This window comes from Rhinatrema bivittatum, chromosome 17 (assembly GCF_901001135.1).
Source record: "Rhinatrema bivittatum chromosome 17, aRhiBiv1.1, whole genome shotgun sequence".
In the NCBI taxonomy this organism is placed as follows: domain Eukaryota; kingdom Metazoa; phylum Chordata; class Amphibia; order Gymnophiona; family Rhinatrematidae; genus Rhinatrema; species Rhinatrema bivittatum.
Genome location: NC_042631.1, coordinates 14792358 through 14811998, shown reverse-complemented (window position 1 = coordinate 14811998; position 19641 = coordinate 14792358). Strand labels below are relative to the sequence as shown.

The following is a 19641-nucleotide window of genomic DNA, read 5'->3' as shown; positions in this document are numbered from 1 at the left end:
AGGAACTGAGAAGGACAACCAGAATAGTGCGAGGACTGGAGATTTTTAGCTTGTAAAACAGAAGACTGAGGGAGGAAATGAAAGAAAGTCTACAAGATCATGAATGGAAAAATTACAAACCATAAGTAAGCAGTTGTTTACCCTGTCCAAAAAACTAGGGCCAGGGGGCATCCAATGAAAAACTGTATGCTAGCAGTTTCAAGGCTAAAACAAGAAATTATTACTTTAGTCAGCAAATAATTAAACTGCGGAATCTGCTTCTGCCAGATGTGGTCACAGCAAGCAGCATGGCAGGGTTGAAGAAGGGTCTGGATGCGCTCCTGGATGACAAGGACATAAACAGGTTTTAGGATGTAGATGGAGGCGAAGTTGCTTCACACTCTTATAGTGCGTAGGTGAACTCTGATTTTCTAATAACTCTGGGGTCACTGTCGGAGACAGGAATGCTGGGCTAAATGGATCATTGGCTATTCTTATGAATTCCTAACTTTTACTTTTATTATATTGCTTTAAAGTAATAGTATTAGTTGGATTATTGAGCATATTAGCATGTTTTTCTATACATTTTTTTCAATCACTTTCTGGGGCGAGGCTTTTGCATTCAGATATTTGTATTTATTTTCACTTTTTTTTTTTTTTATTAAAAGGTATGCAGGTCTTTAAATATCTCCTTGCCTGTGTTTTCTTTTCAGTTCTTCATGTCATGTTGATACTTCCTAGATATCTGTGTGATGCCTGCTTTAAGTTCCAGGAAAGACAGCACACCATTGACTAATGACAGTAGAGCAATTATATGGGGTAGGGGATGGGGGCTTTCAAAAAACCCTCAACTCTAATATCTCAAAAGATAAACTAAAATTAAAATGAAAAAGAAGAATTGCTTTTTCTTATCTACTTTATAGAATTAGACAAGATTGGCAGTCTTACATTACATGGAGCCTTTGTGCCTTAAGAATAGTTTGACATCCTACTGTCCCAAAACAGGATGCATTATGATCCTTTGATGCAACCATGGCCTATAAATATAGTAAAATTGTATCATTGTGACTATTACATTCTAGTTCTTTAAATACAAAATCCAAGGAAAAGCTCAATCATTAGGAAATACAGAGCTATAAGCTAAAATGCCCTCTCTTCAGGCATATCGATTACAACTGACTTGTAAAAGAGCCTTTTCTATCTCAACATCTTCTATAAGGAATGCTCTCCCACTAGAGTTAAGGACGGAAGATGATTTAAAACAATTTAGGAAGCATCTTAAAACTCTACTCTTCCAGGAAGCTTTTAAGTCATTTTCAGATTTTCTGTAATGTATAATATTGTTTTTATTGATTGCTTGTATCAGTCTGCCCTGAATAATTGTATTGGAGGAGATGGGATATAAGATTTTATATATAAATAAAATGCACATGGATCATAAAGGCCAAATTTTTAATGTCTGGCGGTTGCAAAAAAACCCATAGATATGGGCGTGGCTGGGCCATGCGCGTTCGCGCATTTTTAAAGCAGCCTAGCCACATGTGTATCTCCCGGTACACGCGGAAGAGCCGGGTTTGTAAAAAGGGGTGGACCATGGGGCGGAGCAGGGGCTGACCAGCACAGCACATGCCGGCAGCTGGCCGGCCCACGTACCATACAGCGGGTAAGTTTAAAAAACAAAACATAGGGTAGTTGGGTAGGTTTTAGGGATCGGGGTGGAGGCAGGGTAGGTAAGGGGGTTAAGGAAGTTCCATCCCAGTCCACTTCTCTATTAGACTGGGTAAGGCCCTATCGCGTCGCCGCTTGCTTCCATCAAAATTCCCCCACCTTGCGCGCATGCAAGTCGGACCGTCACGCACATGCACGCGCAGATATAAAATGTTTTAAAATCGGAACATCCATGTGCGCGCACCGGGAGCTGCGCGCACACGGACGCCCACACGTGCCTTTTAAAATTCACCCTTAAGTGAGCATTTCTCCACAAAAGACCAAGGTTTGCTTTAGAAAAGGTTTTTCACTTATTCGTTAAGGTGTGACTCTTAAGGCCTGTGCACAAGCACTTACGTGTGCGCATTTGGCGGCGCACGCACACGGACGTGATGATTTTATAACATGCTATACTCGTACATGTGCACAATTTTTTATATTGATGTGAGCATGTGCACACAAATGCCACCTCCCACACATGTGGAGGGGACTGGGTTTCTGCACAAAAACATTTCGCAAAACGCCCACATATGCACAAAAATGCCAATGTGTGGGTTTTGTGAGCATTTTGCAATAAGTGAGGCCTTGCCGTGGTAAACCTAACATGAGGAAGCTTATCAAATTTGCCCGTTAATGCGAAATCATGCAAAGTATGAGCTGCTTTTCATGATTTTTGCATCGCAGCAGCTCATTAATTTGTGTGGCGAGCGCCGGGCCCCGTCACGTGCATATCTCTTGGCTTCAGCTCGTGAGGGCTTTTAAAATCGACCAGTATATTTTCATAATTTTCCATCTCTAAACTAGAATAGCAAGCAAAAGTAGATAAGGTATTTGTATCTAGATTAGTGAAAAGCCCAAAGAAGGTCAGTGTGTTTCTTCGAGAGATAGCTTAACTAGGTACTCTCAAACCTAAGTTATTTTATGTTTACTGTACCACACTTTGTCAGTTGATGATCTTACCTAGTCAGCTAGACTTTATGCTTTTGCAGGCAAGATTCAAGATTATTGGCTTTATTTTTTATTACAATTTATTTAGGAGTCCATTGAAAGTGTGCAGCTGATTATATATAGAGATTATTTTTTACTTTATTTACAGGAAAAAGTTGTCTGTGCAGCCTTTTCCCGACTGTAAAACTGAGACATACAGTCATGTCAGCCACACAGATAATCTGAATTTTCCTCTTGGGAGGTAATTTTATAACAGGCTGCATAAGTTTGCAGGCTGTTCTGCACCCAAGTTTTCAAATTTATGTATGTAAGATCAATTTGAAAATTATCCTAGCAAATGTATGTGCACACAATTATACCTGCTATTTGGTGCATGGAGTTTTGCCAAGAGAATGTGCGTATATACATACTTCTTAAAAAAAAAAAAAAAAAAGGTTTGTAAGTCCCAGTTGCACCCAGATTCCACTCTCTGAAATGTCTTTCCCCTGTGCATGTAAAAGTATGCATACATAAAGCTGAATTTTAAAAGCCTGGTGCCTAGCAAAACCGGGAGATATGTGTACAGGTCGAGCCGGCGTGTGCCAAGCAGATTTTAAAAGCCTCCCGAATATGTGCACACTTACCGCTACAAGCACAAATGAAACGTTCCAAAAAGGGGCGGGCTCTGGGCGTGGCAATGGGCGTTCCTGGATGTCACATGGAAACCTGCGCGTAAATGCTTTCGCTCGCCGCAGTCCCTTGCCACGTGACTTTACTTCTGCTATGGATGACGTGCAAGTTATAAAATAAAGATAAATAGGCAAATTGGTGGGGTTGGAAGGGTCGGGGATAACTGGGAAGAAGGGAGATTATTAAGCTAAGGGGGTTTGGAAGTCCTGTTCCTTACCTGGGCGAATTGGGAATGAACCGGTAAAACTGGTAATGGCATCCCTAAGGATGCTTTTTAAAATCCCCCCCACTTTCATGGTAGAAGCGGTATTTGCGTACATAGGTGTGCGTCTGCTTGAAATTGCGTGTGTGCACGGTCAGGCTGTTTTATAATGTGCACATAAATGCATATATGTTATAAAATGGCTGCATCCCTGGGCACAGGCCAACAAATGCCCGCACATGTGAGCCCCCATGCCTGTTTAAAAGCTACCATCCGTGAGGGTAATTTTCACTGTGCATCTAAAGTTACAGCAGTATTTTATAAACCCTGTGGTGGGGGCCGAACCTTTTTGTAAAATACCGCATATTTCTACCCTGAAAGTATGCACAAATGTTTCAGTACGGGTGCATGTTTGCAATGCAGGAAAATGCATGCTTTCTCCACCCATTCCTGTGCGTGAAGTAACCCTGAATTTTATGTCTTGTGTTTAAAAAACGTGCAGGTCCTCTGCTTAGCAAATTACTTGTGCCCTGTACTTGCAGCCACCAGTTTGCCGAGACCTCCACCAGTTCACCCAGAGCTTCCAGCCCTTTATGCCGACCCACCACTAGCTAACCCACATCCGACACCCAGAAACTGTAGACAAAAGACGTGCAATTTCACTTTTGCAACCGAATTAGTCGAGGTAAAAGCGCATGGCTGGGTTTGGTAATTGGCAAGCTTATACCACCTGTGAAATAGCAACTTGGGCATAACATCCATCCGACCCCCCACACTAGAACTCTTGACTGCCCCTTTCTTCCTTTAACACATTTGAATGGCACTACTCGTACGCACTTACGGCTCTTTCAAAATACCTTTTTTGCACTTCCATGCTATTTACGTGCATAACTTCCAATTTTGCATCCATCAACATTTTGAAAACATTTACCCCTACAGATTTTTATGCACATGTCGGTCATGCAATTTTCTAAAGGGCCATTTCTGTGGGAAAAGCACTAATTTACATGCTGAAGTCCCTTTGAAACATACCTTCTTAGGAATGAATTTTCAAATATGTATTGCGCATAAAAGTAGCATGTATCTGGGAAATTTTCAAAAGCCTGTTTATGCATGTAAAGTCTCTTGAAAATTCAGCTCTATGGAGTGAATTTACAAAGGACTTAAGCACACAAAAGTAGCAATTTTCAAAAACCCATTAAAATATGTAAAATCTTTTGAAAATTCAGTCTTTAGTATTTAGCTATTGTTAGTGTATCTGAATGACTAATAGTGCTTGTGATTTCCTATTTGAATGACTGCAAGGAGCTAAAATCACTGTCCATTTAAACTAGCTATCTAGAGTTACTAGATATAATATATATTTTAGAGGAATTGCTGGACATAATGAGGGTAATTTTCAAGGGATTAACACAATCAAGCTGTGGAATGTATTGCCAGAGGACATGGTCAAGGTGACTGACATAGCGGGGTTTAAAAGAGGTTTGGACAAGTTCCTGGAGGGAAACGTCCATAACATATTATTAGCCAAGTAGACTAGAGATAGCTAATGCTATCCCTGGGAGTGACTAACAGAAATTAGATCTACTTTATGGGATCTGCAAGGTACTTGTGACCTGAACTGGACACTGTTGGAGATAGAATGTTGGGCTCAATGGATCTTTGTCTGACCCAACATAGCATTTTTAAAATTATCTCATTATTAAATATCCGCATCAACAGCATAGCAATTTTTATGTTCTTAAGTTTCCAGTTTATCTTTATTCCTGTCTTCCATTTGCAATCTAACTTTCTTCCTCTCATATATAGTAAGAGGAGCAAACTAAAGCAATCCTAAATTCTACCTGAGATAGCAGCTTTTGCACTATCGGCACATGCAAAACGGGCACTGATTGAGCGCTCGCTTTCCGAACACGCACCCACCCTCCTCTCCTGGGCATGCGATGCAATGGGGTAAGGAACTGCCACATCAAAAAGGAGGTGCATGGGGGAAATGGTGCATCCCTAACACCTCCTCTGCATCGGGTGCCCAGGAGATATGGCTGTCAGTGCCGGTTAGGAAAACACTCAGTATGAGCGTCTATTTCCTCCATCTGCCGGCACAATATTCACACACAATATGCACTGCCTGGTGCATGTATATTAGGCGTCCAGAAAATTTTTTTTTCAAGACCATTTTTTGCACGATGCAGCTTTCCTCCTACTTTGTATCACAACGATACTAATAGGAGGAACCAAAGAAAGCAGGATTTTTTTTTTGGTGGTTGAACCCTTGAGCACAGCATGCCTTAATGCCATCTCCTGGGCTGCTGTTAAATTTGGTGCTACAATGGGCTCATTGGCCATGCACAAATTTTTTTTAATTGGGCAGTAATAGCTAATAGCCTCATCTACATGGAATTTACATGTGATGAGCACTATTTAGCCACAAGCTGGTTTGGACGTGCTGATCGTGGTTTTGCATCGGGCGTAAGCATGTCTAAAACACACGTTCAGCCGCGTGTTTAGCGGCGCGCTGACCTGAGCGCCCGATATTGCATCGGCCTGATCTTGTTTTATGGGCTGAAAGGCACAGCCCTCCAGGTTCCGCTAGCAGCTGAAGGCTAGATTACAGTTTTAATAAATGAAAGGAAATGTGGAATTACGTGGCAAGGGTCAGATTCTTCAGCCTTTCCCGTGGTTGTGGAATCACAGGAGGCTTGGGGTTACTGCTAAAACATTACCAGTACCATAGCAGATGTGCCTGACCAAGTTTATTAAAACACATCTTATTTGCTTGGACAAAAACAGGTTCTAAGACAGATAGAAATAGGGGTAAACTTATTTACGAGGACCCTCGGGGGAATAAGACATGACTGACATACATGGGAAAGGCAATAATGAAACTTGGTGAACAACTTCCAGACCTGCTGAGTACTTTGCACTTTGTTCCCTACAAGCCTGCAAGCTTATTTCTCAAGGCGAGATCCCCATGGAATTTCCTTTTAAAAAATGTGAAGCGGTGGGAGAATGCACGTTGCAAGTTCACAGGCGCTTTCACACCCCAGCCCGACCCTGTTCTGCCCCCTTTTTCACACGGGTGAAAGTAAGAGCAGTGCGAACAGCACACGTACGTTTAACCGCACTGAGAGGGAGGAATAGCCAAACCATGTTTTTACCTGCTTAAAGGCTTTTCACTATTGCCCCCACGATGTTTAACATCAACTTCTAATGCAGCTGCCAACTGGTAAAATAGCTTCCAGTGCAAGTTAATAATTTAATAACGGATCCACAGTCGAGGCATTTTTACTTCATCCCTTTAGTTACCGCATGGAACAATGCAAAAAACAAAGCTTCCTAATTTTATTTTCTTGTATTTTTATTTAAAATATGAAATATATTTAGGTCATAAGACAATTATTTTTTGGAATGGGTAGCGTGTGGCATATGTCCTGTGAAATGGAATCAAACTACAACAATATGTTTGAAACAGGAGGATTATAACAGCTAGCATTTACCTTTAGGTAGCACTATGTGAAACAACTGGGCAAACCATTTCAGAATATGTTCCTTGTTATTTTATAGAATTTAAGGTGTAATTTAGAGATCAGTCTTGTGCACAAAGTTCTATTTTCCACTTAGTCTTGGAAGGTTATAGCTGCCACCTCATTTTCCATGTTGGAACTGACAGATTAAGTATACACACAATTTGGGTGTTTAGGAAACTGGGAATAATTCATTAGAATTAAATGAGTGAACCAAGTAGCTGTGTTGTAGCAGTTTCTTTAATACCTCCAAAGGGAAAACAAGCTTGTAAAAACTTGCTAAACATTGTTTATTGAACTGTCACCTTCAGTGTAGCTTTGAAATACCGTTTCTTAAAGAAGAAGATAGGAAACAGAAAGTGAATGGCTTCATCCACTCAGAGTTCATCAGAAGCTATGGCTGTGACAGAACTGCTGTCAGAAAGAATCTGCCTGAAATTTTTCTGGTTTCCCTCTTCTCTGTTTTCTAACCCTAGGTGATGGGATCTGCTGCCTTGTCAGATAACATTTGAGTTCACTCACTACCTGTTTGTTGACTACAGCACAAACTCATTGTGGTGGCAGATAAAGCCTTAAGGCTACACAGCATCTGTCTCTCCTGTAATTAGCTGCAGTCCAGTACAGAGCAAAACAGAGATTTTGTGCTAGGAAAGCGTGAAGTGCCAACCCCGCAGTTAGTAATTATCATTCTTATCTGAGAGAAGTCTGTTTTTACCAAAATCAAAAGTTTATCCATTTACTGTTCAGTAGAAAGAGCTGTTGAATGGTGGTGTTTTCTGAAGATTTGGGGTATTGATATAAGAAAGGAGATCATCTTAGGTTTTATGTTTGTTTTTTTTAATGTTTACCTTTCAATTTTTTTTTATATTTAATGTGCTTATTATGTATTGTTTTTAATGTATTTTTAATGACAATTTGGTATAATTTATGTTACTAATATGTATGTTTTTTTGTACCCTGCTGAACACTTTGGATCGGTGTGAGCTATAAATTTAAAAAAATAAATAAATACAGACTTTTCAGGTCAGCAGAGCCGTGAATTATTCAAAATGCCAATGTGCCTGTATCTGGGATCTTTTCCTGCTATGAAGTTCCCTGAGTTCCCTTTCTTCTTTGTAATTTTATTTTTACAGATTTTACAGTGCATAAACAAAGAATACTGTGTATAAACCAACCTCCGTGCACTAATGTAAAACGGAAAAAAAAACAAAAAATAAGCAGATCTTAATTAATTAGTAGGGACAACAACAAACAAAACATCATCTCCAAAGTAAGAGAAAATTGAAAAGAGACGGATGCTAACCACACTATTTCATGCAGATACAATCAAAGGAGCAAGTCCTGCTTAGCTTCTCAACAGAATTCTCCAGACTCCAAAACAAACAAACAAAAAATTCACATCAATTTAACCTGACATCTACTGGGCACTTCAGTTGGATTTCCGCTCTCATCCCACCAACTTTTACCAAAAAGCGCCTTCTCTCCTGTGTACCAGAAGGGACATCTGGGCATATAGTCTCATTTTGGAGCCATAAAAAGACAGGTCTAGTTCAGCAAATGAATTCTTCAGTACCCAGTTCCAGTCTGGCTCCAATGCAAAGGTTACCATAAGCTTGGACCTTTGTTACTGTATTTTTATATTCTTCCAGAAGTTTCTTTAAATTCCCTTTAATTAGGCTCTATAAGAATTGAGCCTCTTTTGATGGCTCCGTTATATAGAGAAAATAAGATGTTATCAAACGTGGCAAGCCTGCAGATGAAATGTTTAAACAATACAACATGTATTTTCTAAATCGTTCTACTGCATCTGCCTGATTTGCTCAGCTTTTTTTTTTTTTTTCTCAGACTCAGAATGGAAGAAAAGTAATCTTGCCCAGAGTGATTTAATACAAGAGAAATTAGCAGCCCACAGATTCATCCAACACAAGGCATTTTCTGGAAAATTCCTGGTTTCTTTTTTTGAGCAGTGTTACCTTACTTAAAGTCAAATTGAGAGTTTGTATAGAGTCAGATGGTTTCTCCGGTCCTTTCCACCCTATTCTTAAGGACCTGAACGGACATAGAAACATAGAACCCGATGGCACTTAAAAATCATCCAACCCATTCAGTCAGCCCATCAGTATCTCCTGCTAAGCATCACAGTCCCTTCCTCTTCCTTGGAGATCTTCTGTGCTTGCTCTATGCTCTCTTGAATTCCAGTGCTGCCTTATTTCCAACACCTCCACAAGGAGGCTGTCTCATGCATCCACCAACCTTTCTGTAAAGAAATATTTCCTTAGATTATGCCTGAGTCTACTTCCTTTACCCTGTCACCCCTCGTTCAGAGGCTTATTTCCTTTGAACGAGGCACCGGCACACGCATGTTATAAAATCGGCACGTTTGTGTCTGGTTCATATCTGTGCATGGAAAGTCACAATTCTAGATGCAGGATGCTAAACTCAGTAGACCTTGGACAGACCCAGTATGGCATATATTATGTTCTTATGTAACTAGTTTCTAGGTCAGTCACTTTAGGGTCCAGACCATGGGTGCTGTTTGTTTATAAATTGCCTAGGCGGACCCATGTCAGATGCCTTTCTGAAATCAAAATGGCTCTGTGCTGCTTTGAATCCTGTAATCTCTGTTTTAGCAGCAATTCCATTAATTAACCACCAACGACAGATTAACTGGCCTTCTCCTTACTTACACTTATGAGACCCACAAAGGGGATTTCTGAGGGGATAGTAGGGATTGTAGAGCCAAGCAGTTGGTGGATGGGCAGGCTAGATGGGCCGTCTGATCTTTTTCTGCTGTCATGTTTCTATTTTATTTACGAGTCTTACAATCCCATTTTTGCCCTTCCTTATACTGTATTAGCTATTTTTTTTCCTTTTGACCTCTTCCCCAGCTTCTCAGCTTTTCCAGATGTCGCCTTGTCTTCCTCTTTCTGTGATCTTTTAATTTATGAATTCTAACTGTTCTTTCCCTTACCTTTTCAGCCTTTTCCTCTTCCCTTTATTTACTTTCCTAACAAAAGGGAGGGGTTTTGCCCTATTTAGTTTTGCCTGCTGCCCTTCTGCTTCCCCTGTCCAGTTAAGGACTCTTTTAGGTACTTCTGTTTGAACAGATAGTTTTCCCAAAGTCCAGATTCCTCCCCTGGGAGCTAATTCCCATGTGTTCAATAAGGTAAAATGGAAGTAGAAACCAAGCTGCAGGGAGTGGGAAGTAAGTTCTCTTCCTTCAGATTTTCACCCTGCATGTGGGGTGGTTTTTGTGTGCTGCACAGTTCTCAGGCCTCCATTTGCTGATTTGCACATAGTACAATGAACGCCTTATTTGGAATATCCAGAATTGTTAGCTTTGTTTTGCAAGTTATATTAATTTTTTCTCTCTTGCTCTTTTCTTTGCTGCTATTATCCTTGTATCTCTGGACTGTTCTGTCCCTTTCTGTTTCTGTCTGTATTTCCCTCCCTCCTTCTGTCTCTGCTACCCTTTGACTGTCATTTCCTACCTATGTGACTTCTACATAAATAATTTCGCCCTACATCTTACCAACTCTCTCATCATCCCTCTTCCTCTCTCTTCTCCAGCCCCCAAGTGTGTTGTGAGCTGGATGTGTCAGTACAGCTGATGCAAAAATCCACCCAAATCGCTTTTGCAAAAACCTGACAAAATAATAATTAACAATACTCTGCCTCAGGATAACTTTCTTCAACTCAGGTTCACAAAATGGCCGCTGTCATCACATCACAAGATTGCATGTAGATATAATTTAAATTTTATTAATAAAGAGTATGCCACTCAATTTCCTTATTTAAACCAAGCATTTAACAGAATTAATAGGCAGAGTCTGTGACTTGAAACATGGTGCCATGTTGGGAGTTTTCTGTAGGATGGCCATTGGAATCATTGGAATGTACTATTAAGATAAGTCTAAATAGTTTTTTCACGTGGAAGTTTTATTGCATTGTGTTTTGAGTTATATGTGAGAAGAGCACTAACAAAAATCAACCAAAGTATGTGACCTTTTTGACCATATGATAATGGAGGACTTATTGCAATGATATAATGACAATTGCAACCTTTTTTGTGCCTTTATCATATTGTTGTTTATTGTCCCTTTATGATATTGTTAATTATTATTTTGTCAGGATTCTGTAAAAGTGGTTTAGGACGATTTATGTACATTGGAGGTAATTTTAGAAGGAGTTTACACATGTAAATGTAACAATCAGGGACAGCAACTTTGAAAACAGGCTCGAGTGCCCATATGTGCATCTATGTCGGCGCATGGACACGTACGTAGGAATCTTATATCACCCGTGCAAGTACATGCACATGTTATAAAATACACCTAGCACGCATATGGGTGCTCCTAATTTTAAGTAGTTACATGGGCATCTGCTAATCGCGCATTTTTCTTAGGAATTGTGAGGTAATTTTAGAACATGCGTATGTGAAGGAAATGACCAGTTTAACCTGTTCATCCAATAGTTTGCCTAGTCTGTCTCTAGGTCATCAAGATCCCCCACCCCAGTTTTCCCAGACCCCTCACGCAGTCCATATTTGCTATAAATATTTTTATTCAGACTTACACCTGATAAATAGCAGAAGTAAACATGCGCAGGTACGAGCCATATGCGCCCCATTTTGTTTTTTATTATAGCTCAATCTCTAAGTGTGGTTTAGTGGGAACTATTTCTTTTTGGGTTTTTTTTTCTATTATTTCTTTCAGTTTTATGTTAATTTTATTCAACTAAACAAAATGAAATAATCATAAAACAATGAAGGGAAAAAACAAACAAAAGAACTGAAATGGCATTTTTTTGTGTGTGCATTTCTATTTTGGCAATTTTACATAAAATTTGACATTGCTCTATATTAAAAGGCCACTTTTATTCACATTGGGGTGAATTTTAAAAGTCCGTTGCATGCCAAAACCGGGAGATGTGCGAATTTGTCTGGCTGCACGTGCCGAGCGGATTTTAAAAGCCGCCATGGATGCGCGTATCTCCCGGTATGCGCACAAGTGAGCGAGCCCAAAAAGGGGCGTGTCACGGGTTTCCGGAACTTTCACATGGTAAGTATTTATACACACAAGTATGTGCTAGGGTCCCCTGCCTCATAACGTTTCTGCTGCTATGGATGGCCTGTAAGTACTGAAATAAAAAAATCTAGGCTAGTCAGCTGGGTTTTAAGGGTCTGGGCTAATAGGGGAAAGGGGGATTGGGAACGCCTATCCCTTAACTAGGCAAACTGGGAAAACTAGAAATGGCGTTGGCGTGTCCCTTATAAAATTCTCCCCACTTACGCAGTAGAGGCCTCATTTGTGCACACATGTGCATCCACATAAAGTTGTGTGCACATAAACGTGCATTCAGCCTATTTTATAACATGCACACATCCATGCGTGAATGTTATAAAATGGCTACGTTCTTTGGCACAAGCCGGCATACACGCGTACATGTGTGCCCATGCGCCGGTATTTAATTACCGTCATTGTACTTAAACAATATTTAAATCTTATACAAATAATACACAATTTGCCATTCACAGAAAAACTACTTTACAAGTAAAAACCTGCAATAACTTACAAACTTTGACTGAAATGTCACTTTTGTCTTCCATTAAGACCGTTTTATCATTCCTTTTATATTTTCTTGAGAAAGTTCTCATCTTTCTTTAAAAAGTTTGTCTGCTGAAGTTGTGCTCAGTATCAGCAGAATTTGCCACAATACATTGTAAATAACATAAATTAATAAATATATTTAATACATTATAAATTAATACATTTTAAACAGATTGACAGCTTGCCCAAAAATAAAAGGGCACACAACACTATGGAGAGACATCACAAAAAGTGATAAACCATGAAATTTCTAGTTTTAATAAATGTAGAAAATTATATGCAAAATACTGTATATAAGATGACAAGCCCAGTGGCTCAGGGAATTGCATAGAAGTGACACAGTCAGACTTTGGAAGGGAGAGAATATTCCTGCCAGAAATGCCTATCAAGCGCTGGTTCTGAGGGTGCATTTAACTGCTTTTGGACCGGTGAAGGTTCTCCTGGGTATGTTGTCGACACTAAATTAGCAGTATTACTATCAAAAAAGCTGGTTGTGCCATCTCTGGACAAATGTTTTCTAGCTTTTCAAGTGACAAAACTTCTCCAAAGAAACACAAACATGTGCATTTGAATCTGTAATAATCATTACAGTGGCATCAGATACGAACAACAGGCTTATAAGCCTATAGGGTCTGATTCACTAAGTCTGTTCTCCCATTCTTCCGTCTTTGGGAAAAGATCTTGATGAATTAGGCCTATGGTGTGCATTTTAATATATCCTAAACCTATATGTTTTATATCGGTTCATTATTTTCCCTTTTTACAGTGCAGTTTATACAAGGGCAAAGAGTAGAGGAATCAAAGACAATATTTAGAAATTTGTTAACTCCCATGTTTACAGGATTGTGGAAAAAAGGCGAAATAGGCATTTTTCTCTCTCTCTGTTATGCTACAAAAGTTCATGCCCTGCTTTTAGCATTTTCCAACACAGCTGTAGAGTAGTTTAAAGCCTATTTTATAGATAAGTGATGCTCAATTTGTCTTTGATGATCCGAATGATTCAGGTGAGATAGGAGCATGGTCGGACCCTTATTTGCATAAAAATTAATCACAGAAAAATGTAAATTGATAAAATTTTGCCTGGCTTTTCCCCCTATTCAAGAAGCCATGGATGGCTCCCAGAAGCAATCATCTCAGCAGGGTGCCACACTGGATGCTGTACAAATGATCACATTTGTGTTGAATACTCACTCATTTAAATGTCAGCACTGACGGGGCAGTACATCACGAGAAAAAAAATGAAAAATAAATATACAGCAGCTGAAGACGATCAAATCTGGACTATCTTTAGAGATATGATCTAATGTGAAAAAATTACAGATTAATTATCCTTTTTGCAAGCTGGTTGTTGTTTTCGTATCATACTTGAAAAATCTTGCAGTTTATTTGGAATCAAACAAAAAAACAGAAATGCTAAATACGTCATTACATCATTGTGGGGATTAGAAGACCGCAGTTAATTCTTAAGGCTCCTTTGGACTCCGTAATGGAACGAGATGAAACAAACAAACGAAAAAAAAAAAAAGGCCGTGCAGTTAATTTTTAAACTGCACCTCTTCATCTTCCTGGTTTTCTTTTTTCCCTTTGTACCACAAAGCAGGATTGTTTTCAGCCTCCAACTATTTTTTTATGTCTTTGTTTCCAGCGCATGTGTGGTCCCAGTAATGCCGCGATCACCTGTGTCATAGCCTGGAAGCAGGTTTAACGCGGCCTTCAGAAGGTTTCCCTAGTAAGATGTGGAGCAATAACAGAGCTTTAGGAAATCCAATTGCTGTAAGGGTATTTTTTTTTTTGTTTTGTTTTGTTTATATTTAAGCGAGCATTTTGTGCCTCTTGTGATGTCTTATTCTTTTTATAGTAGGAAGTGATTATGTACTGTTTGTAAATCTGGTTTATCTCAGATTTGATTTCAGGGACCTGGTTGACCTGCTAGTATTAGTAATTTTGCTTCGTCTTATAGGAGGTAAACGTTAACCTCTTGTATCGAGATTTTTTTTAATCTTATTGCAGGATTTGGAGATAATGATTTGCGTGTTATCTTTAGTATATTGTAAAATGATAAATAATACAATTTTAGAAAATGAAGATAGAGGAAACTGATCTTTGATGCCACAGCTTGTTGTCAGGACATATTTCCTCCACCTTTTGCTTAGGAAGACTGTTACTAGAGGGACCTCCCCCTTGATGTGGATATAGCATGCTCCCCTTGATGTGGATATAGCGGCTCTCTTGCTTGGACATCAAGGCATGCTGCATGTATCCCAGATGTTAATGCTTCAGTCCCTTAGCTGAATATTGCTAGTCTTTAACTCCTCTGCCTCTACTACAGATTTTCTGCCACCACTGGTACCTATACCATTTAAAATATAAAAACAGGAGTAGTGACACCCCCTGAAATACCACACTGTTTTTTATTCTATATCTTTAATGGCAAAGGTACCTCTGGTAGTGGGGAAACCTAACAGCAGAGGCAGAGGGGTTAAAGGGCAGCACTGGGAAGACAACAAGCACATATTAAGCTGAGAAATTGAAGCCTTGGTATCAGCTGATTCTCCTCTTCACCCCAGCCTGACCCCCCAGTAACTCTCTTCCCCTCCTCCCCAGCTAACCCCCAGCACACTCCTATCATCCTCCCCATCCCAAGCCCAGAATTGTTTCCCCCTCTCCCTTGTACACTCCTATACCTATCCTTGAACCAAGGCCAAAACTCATCCTCAGCCTGACTCGCACTTTCTGATCCTTACCCAGCCCAAGCCCCAAGCTCCCTTTCTCTTTCCCCTCGCCCCAAGCCAACTCCAGCACCCACCAACAGCCCTCCCCAGCCCTGACCCCAGAACTTTCTTCCCTCCCTCCTCACCTGCCCCAGCACACTCCAGCCCCCTCCCCAGTCCGACTCCAGCACATTTCACCCCTAACCACGCTCCCTAACCCTACCTTAGCATTCTCTTCACCCGAACCCGGATATCTTTACCTACTCCCTGGCCTGACCCCAGCAACTCTGTCTCCCCTTCCATCACCACCATCTTGGATATTTGCTCCTTCTCCCCCCCCCCCCCCACCCCCTTCCCCGAACCTAACACGCTCATCCCCCCCCCCCCTCCTCTGGTCTGACCTGACCCACTCAAGTAGTCTTTCTCTTTTCTCCCTCCTATCCATATGTCTGCTTTTCTCTGGTTCCGCAACCTCTTTTCCAGGCTGCTTGTCACTGCTTGTCTCATAACTCTCTGGTGGTTTCTGTGCTCTTGCTGACAGCCCCATCTCTACTGCCTATGTAGACTCCTCAGTGGCAATTGGAGTGTGCTAGTGTGCTGTGCATGCATTGGCCACCAGTCTGCATGTCCACTGGTCTCATAATGAATCCTAGGCAAATAACTTGGAATTTATTTGCATACGTGTATGTGCATAACCAAGAACTTGTGCATGTACACTTTGAGTTATGTGCCTAGCTCAGCAAATATGCACGTAAGTTCTGATCTATGCACATAGACTTCTCAGTGGCTGGCAGCGGGCGCATACACACACACACACCTGACAGACAGATACCACATTAGACTAAGCATATTAAGTGGATATTCTATTACAAAGTAACATTTGATCTTACAAAGTTCTTAGATAATTTAGGGGTAGGAGAGTAGTGGGATTACATATGCAAAATATTTTTAATAGCTCTTTTCTATTTTTATTTTTATTCTGAGATCATAGAAGATCAAATAAAGAACATTTTCCAAAATTCTCATCTAATTGAATAAAAACTGATACTAACCCAACAAAAGAAGGCTCAAGCATTGCTTATAAAGTTTTCTGAGTTTGGCCTCATTTCTTCTGATTTCTCATTGCCATAAGACATACTATAGTTGTATTCTGTTTTCTTTTTACATTTTATTTTATTTGAAATATATATACACCTTCATTCTTGTAAATAAGATTATGTGCTGTAAGTAATACTGAAATAAAGAGAATTAGAAAAAAAACAAGAAAAGTATCAAATCACCTTACATAAACCTGTCCAAACTATTCCACAAATTAATACTGGAACCTAGGGACATCAAAATACTTAAACTTGTATTGTGCTTTCTTACATAGGCATTTAAAAGAAATGGTATTCTATGAAAGTCTCTGATATTTCATTATTGGGGCTGCATGGAGTTTCTCTAAACATTGTCAGCTTTAGGTGTCTCAGAAGCTGAAAGCTTCACCTGATTCTACATAGAATTGTCAAGCCTCAGCTTCTAAAGAGAGACAGTGCAAAGGAGCATATGTGTGCTGCCTGTAGCGGAAGTGAGCCCTTGAGCCAAGGTGGCGTTGATGCTACCTGCAGGGAGGAGCCCTACAGGTTCCCACTGTCAGCAGGCAGATTTGACTGGCTCAGGGGCCCAACTGGAACTTCACCAATACCAGCCCTCGTTCCCCTTAGTTTGAGCCCTTGGGTGCCAGGGCCAGCTGGACATAGGTGCAGACCCTTGTGGAGTTGAAGATCCGAAGAAGAGAGGACGTGCAGGCCAGCAATAAAGGGCAAGTCAGGAATCGGAGTAGGTCAGAGACAGGTGGAATCCAGTCAGTAACGAGGTTCAGGCAGAAGGTCAGGGCAGGCAGAAGTCAAGCAGCGTTGAGGTTCAGTCCAAGGTCAAGTTAGAAGTCCATTTCAAGGAGAGAGAGTGAGTAGAAGACCACAGAGCAAGACGAGATGCTAAAGACAGACAAGGGAGAATTGACCACAATGACAAAGACTCAGAACAACCAGACTGCCAGGAACCCAGGAGCATGATTCAGAGATACAGGAGCAACACACAAAGGAACTGGAGACAGGAATGAAAAGCAGGAACCAGGAATGCGGTGGTAAAGCACATATCAGATGAGATGACCTATTGCTAAGGCATTGGAGGAATATAGGTCAGAGCTGACGTCATTATCGGGAAGCGCCACTGGGTACTTCTGCCACTTGCCCAATAAAGGTGGTGCTATCGGCGCGCGGACATCTTAAGGGGGAGCTGGGTTCCACAGCTTCAGTGGTGTCCTGCTGCATAGGAAGAGGATGGCCTGTAGGAGTAGTGCAACATGACCTTCCACCATGCACAGAAGAGACAGCCTGGCACCGCGGACATGCGGCAGGAGCCTAGAGCAGATGCCATGACTGGCTATGCCCACACGGAGAGGCCAGCCGCAACGCTGGGAGCACACTTGGTTGGGCCCGGGCTGGAGGTAAGAGCGATGGGCCATGGGATAGGTCCGTGGTCCACCGATCACTACACTGCATCTACTTGCTCTGCATTTTGTTCTGATCACTGATAGTACCTTGTCTTCAAATGATATATTCTTTTGACATTCTGATCAGAGCATATCTAAAATAGATGAATAGATCATTCAAATGAACCCATCAAGGCAAAACACCAGGAACCTTAAAACAAATCAATAGTATAAGTACATTGATAATAAAAGTAAATTTTTAAATGTTCCTTATTAAACTCATCCTCACCAAACCTATGGAGCATGTGCAGGAGCCTCAGTGCACTGCTCCCATCAGAGGATGAATCAAGATTCTACCCCCTCAGATGTATAGGGTAGGACCCATATTAAAGTACCAGAAAACTGATAGATCGGATGAGACCAAGTGCAAGAATCATTTTTTTTGTTCAGGCTTGTGTCCTGAAAGACTTCCTGTTCTTTACTGTGATTTGCATTCAATAAGAAAAAAAAAACCATTGAGACTTGTACAGTTATTGCAGTGAGAAGGACTGCTAAGAAAAGTCCTAATTTTAAGGAATACACATGTGCAAGAAAAGTCCTAATTTTAAGGAATACACATGTGCTATAAATGGTGCACAGTGGAAACAGGAATGGACTAAAGCTGCAGAACAGTGAGCCAAACGGAAGAATAATTTCTAGTTCTTGCTATGTTATAGCCTGGAGTGTATGAGGAGAAACAAAGAATTTGCTTACACACACAGAGTGTGTGAGGAGAAACTTCTTGCCTGGTTTTAAAATGTTATATTTATAAACAGCAAAAAGGTGATCAAGAAATTAGAACATAAGAACCCTAATGCTGGGTCAGACCAAGGGTGCATCATCCCCTGTGTCCTGTTTCCAACTGTGGCTGGATGCCAAGTTACTACATAGCTGTATTTTTCTCAGGACTCCTTTGCTCACCTGTGTGTGCTGGTTTACAAAAAAAAAAACCTACAAAAAAGGAAACTTTGGCTCCATTACATTACATTCAAAGGTCTGCATGAGCATAGCAGGCTTAAACGATTCCAGAGGTTAAATAAGTGCAAAATAATACACTTTGAAAGCATCCTTTTTTTTTTTAGCTCTTGTAGATCTCTGCTTATATTGGAGTGAAAAGCGTAACCCCTCACGTGTCCTTGTCACATCTAGTATATTGCTTTGGGGGTTCCATTTTTAGCACTTTGAGTTAGGGAAGACAAACTCCATTTTTGTAGACCACTGTAGAGAAATTAAATATGATAAGAAGACATAAATGTAGTAGAGCAGCAGAGATAGGCTTTCCAGCCAGTGAGCATTGTATGAATCACTGTCTCCATCTAGTGGCAATTCAAGCAAATTTTATCTATAAATTCCATTGATGTGAAATGCAGCCAGATCATTATTATAAACACCCTAAGGGCCAGTTATACTATTTATTTATTCCCATAGACAGAACTGGAAAAAACCCTTTAGTACACCTGTTTTTTAAAAGTCATAGCTAGTGTTTATGCTACTGTATATATATTGCAAAACATTTTAAATATTGTATACATTATATTGGGAATCACTTAAGTCTATGCAGCATGTCTTCAAGCAAGCAATATCCAGAAATACAGAAATGCACCTAGCAATAATGAAACGTATTATCAGTAACATAAGGTTCAAACATCATTGTGACTTAGATCATGTTTAAGGCGATATTTATTTATAATATGCAAATATATCAGTGGCCCCTATAGGGATCGTTTTGTTTTTTTAACAAATGGTTTAATCCTCATACTTGGGCAGTATGTTCATGTCT

At 40.4% G+C, this 19641-nt stretch overlaps 1 protein-coding gene across 3 annotated transcripts in view; it reads left to right on the top strand.

The window, feature by feature from the left end:
• Positions 1 to 19641, top strand: part of DCDC1 (doublecortin domain containing 1) — a 351456-nt gene that overhangs the window by 268504 nt on the left and 63311 nt on the right. The window lies entirely within an intron of this gene.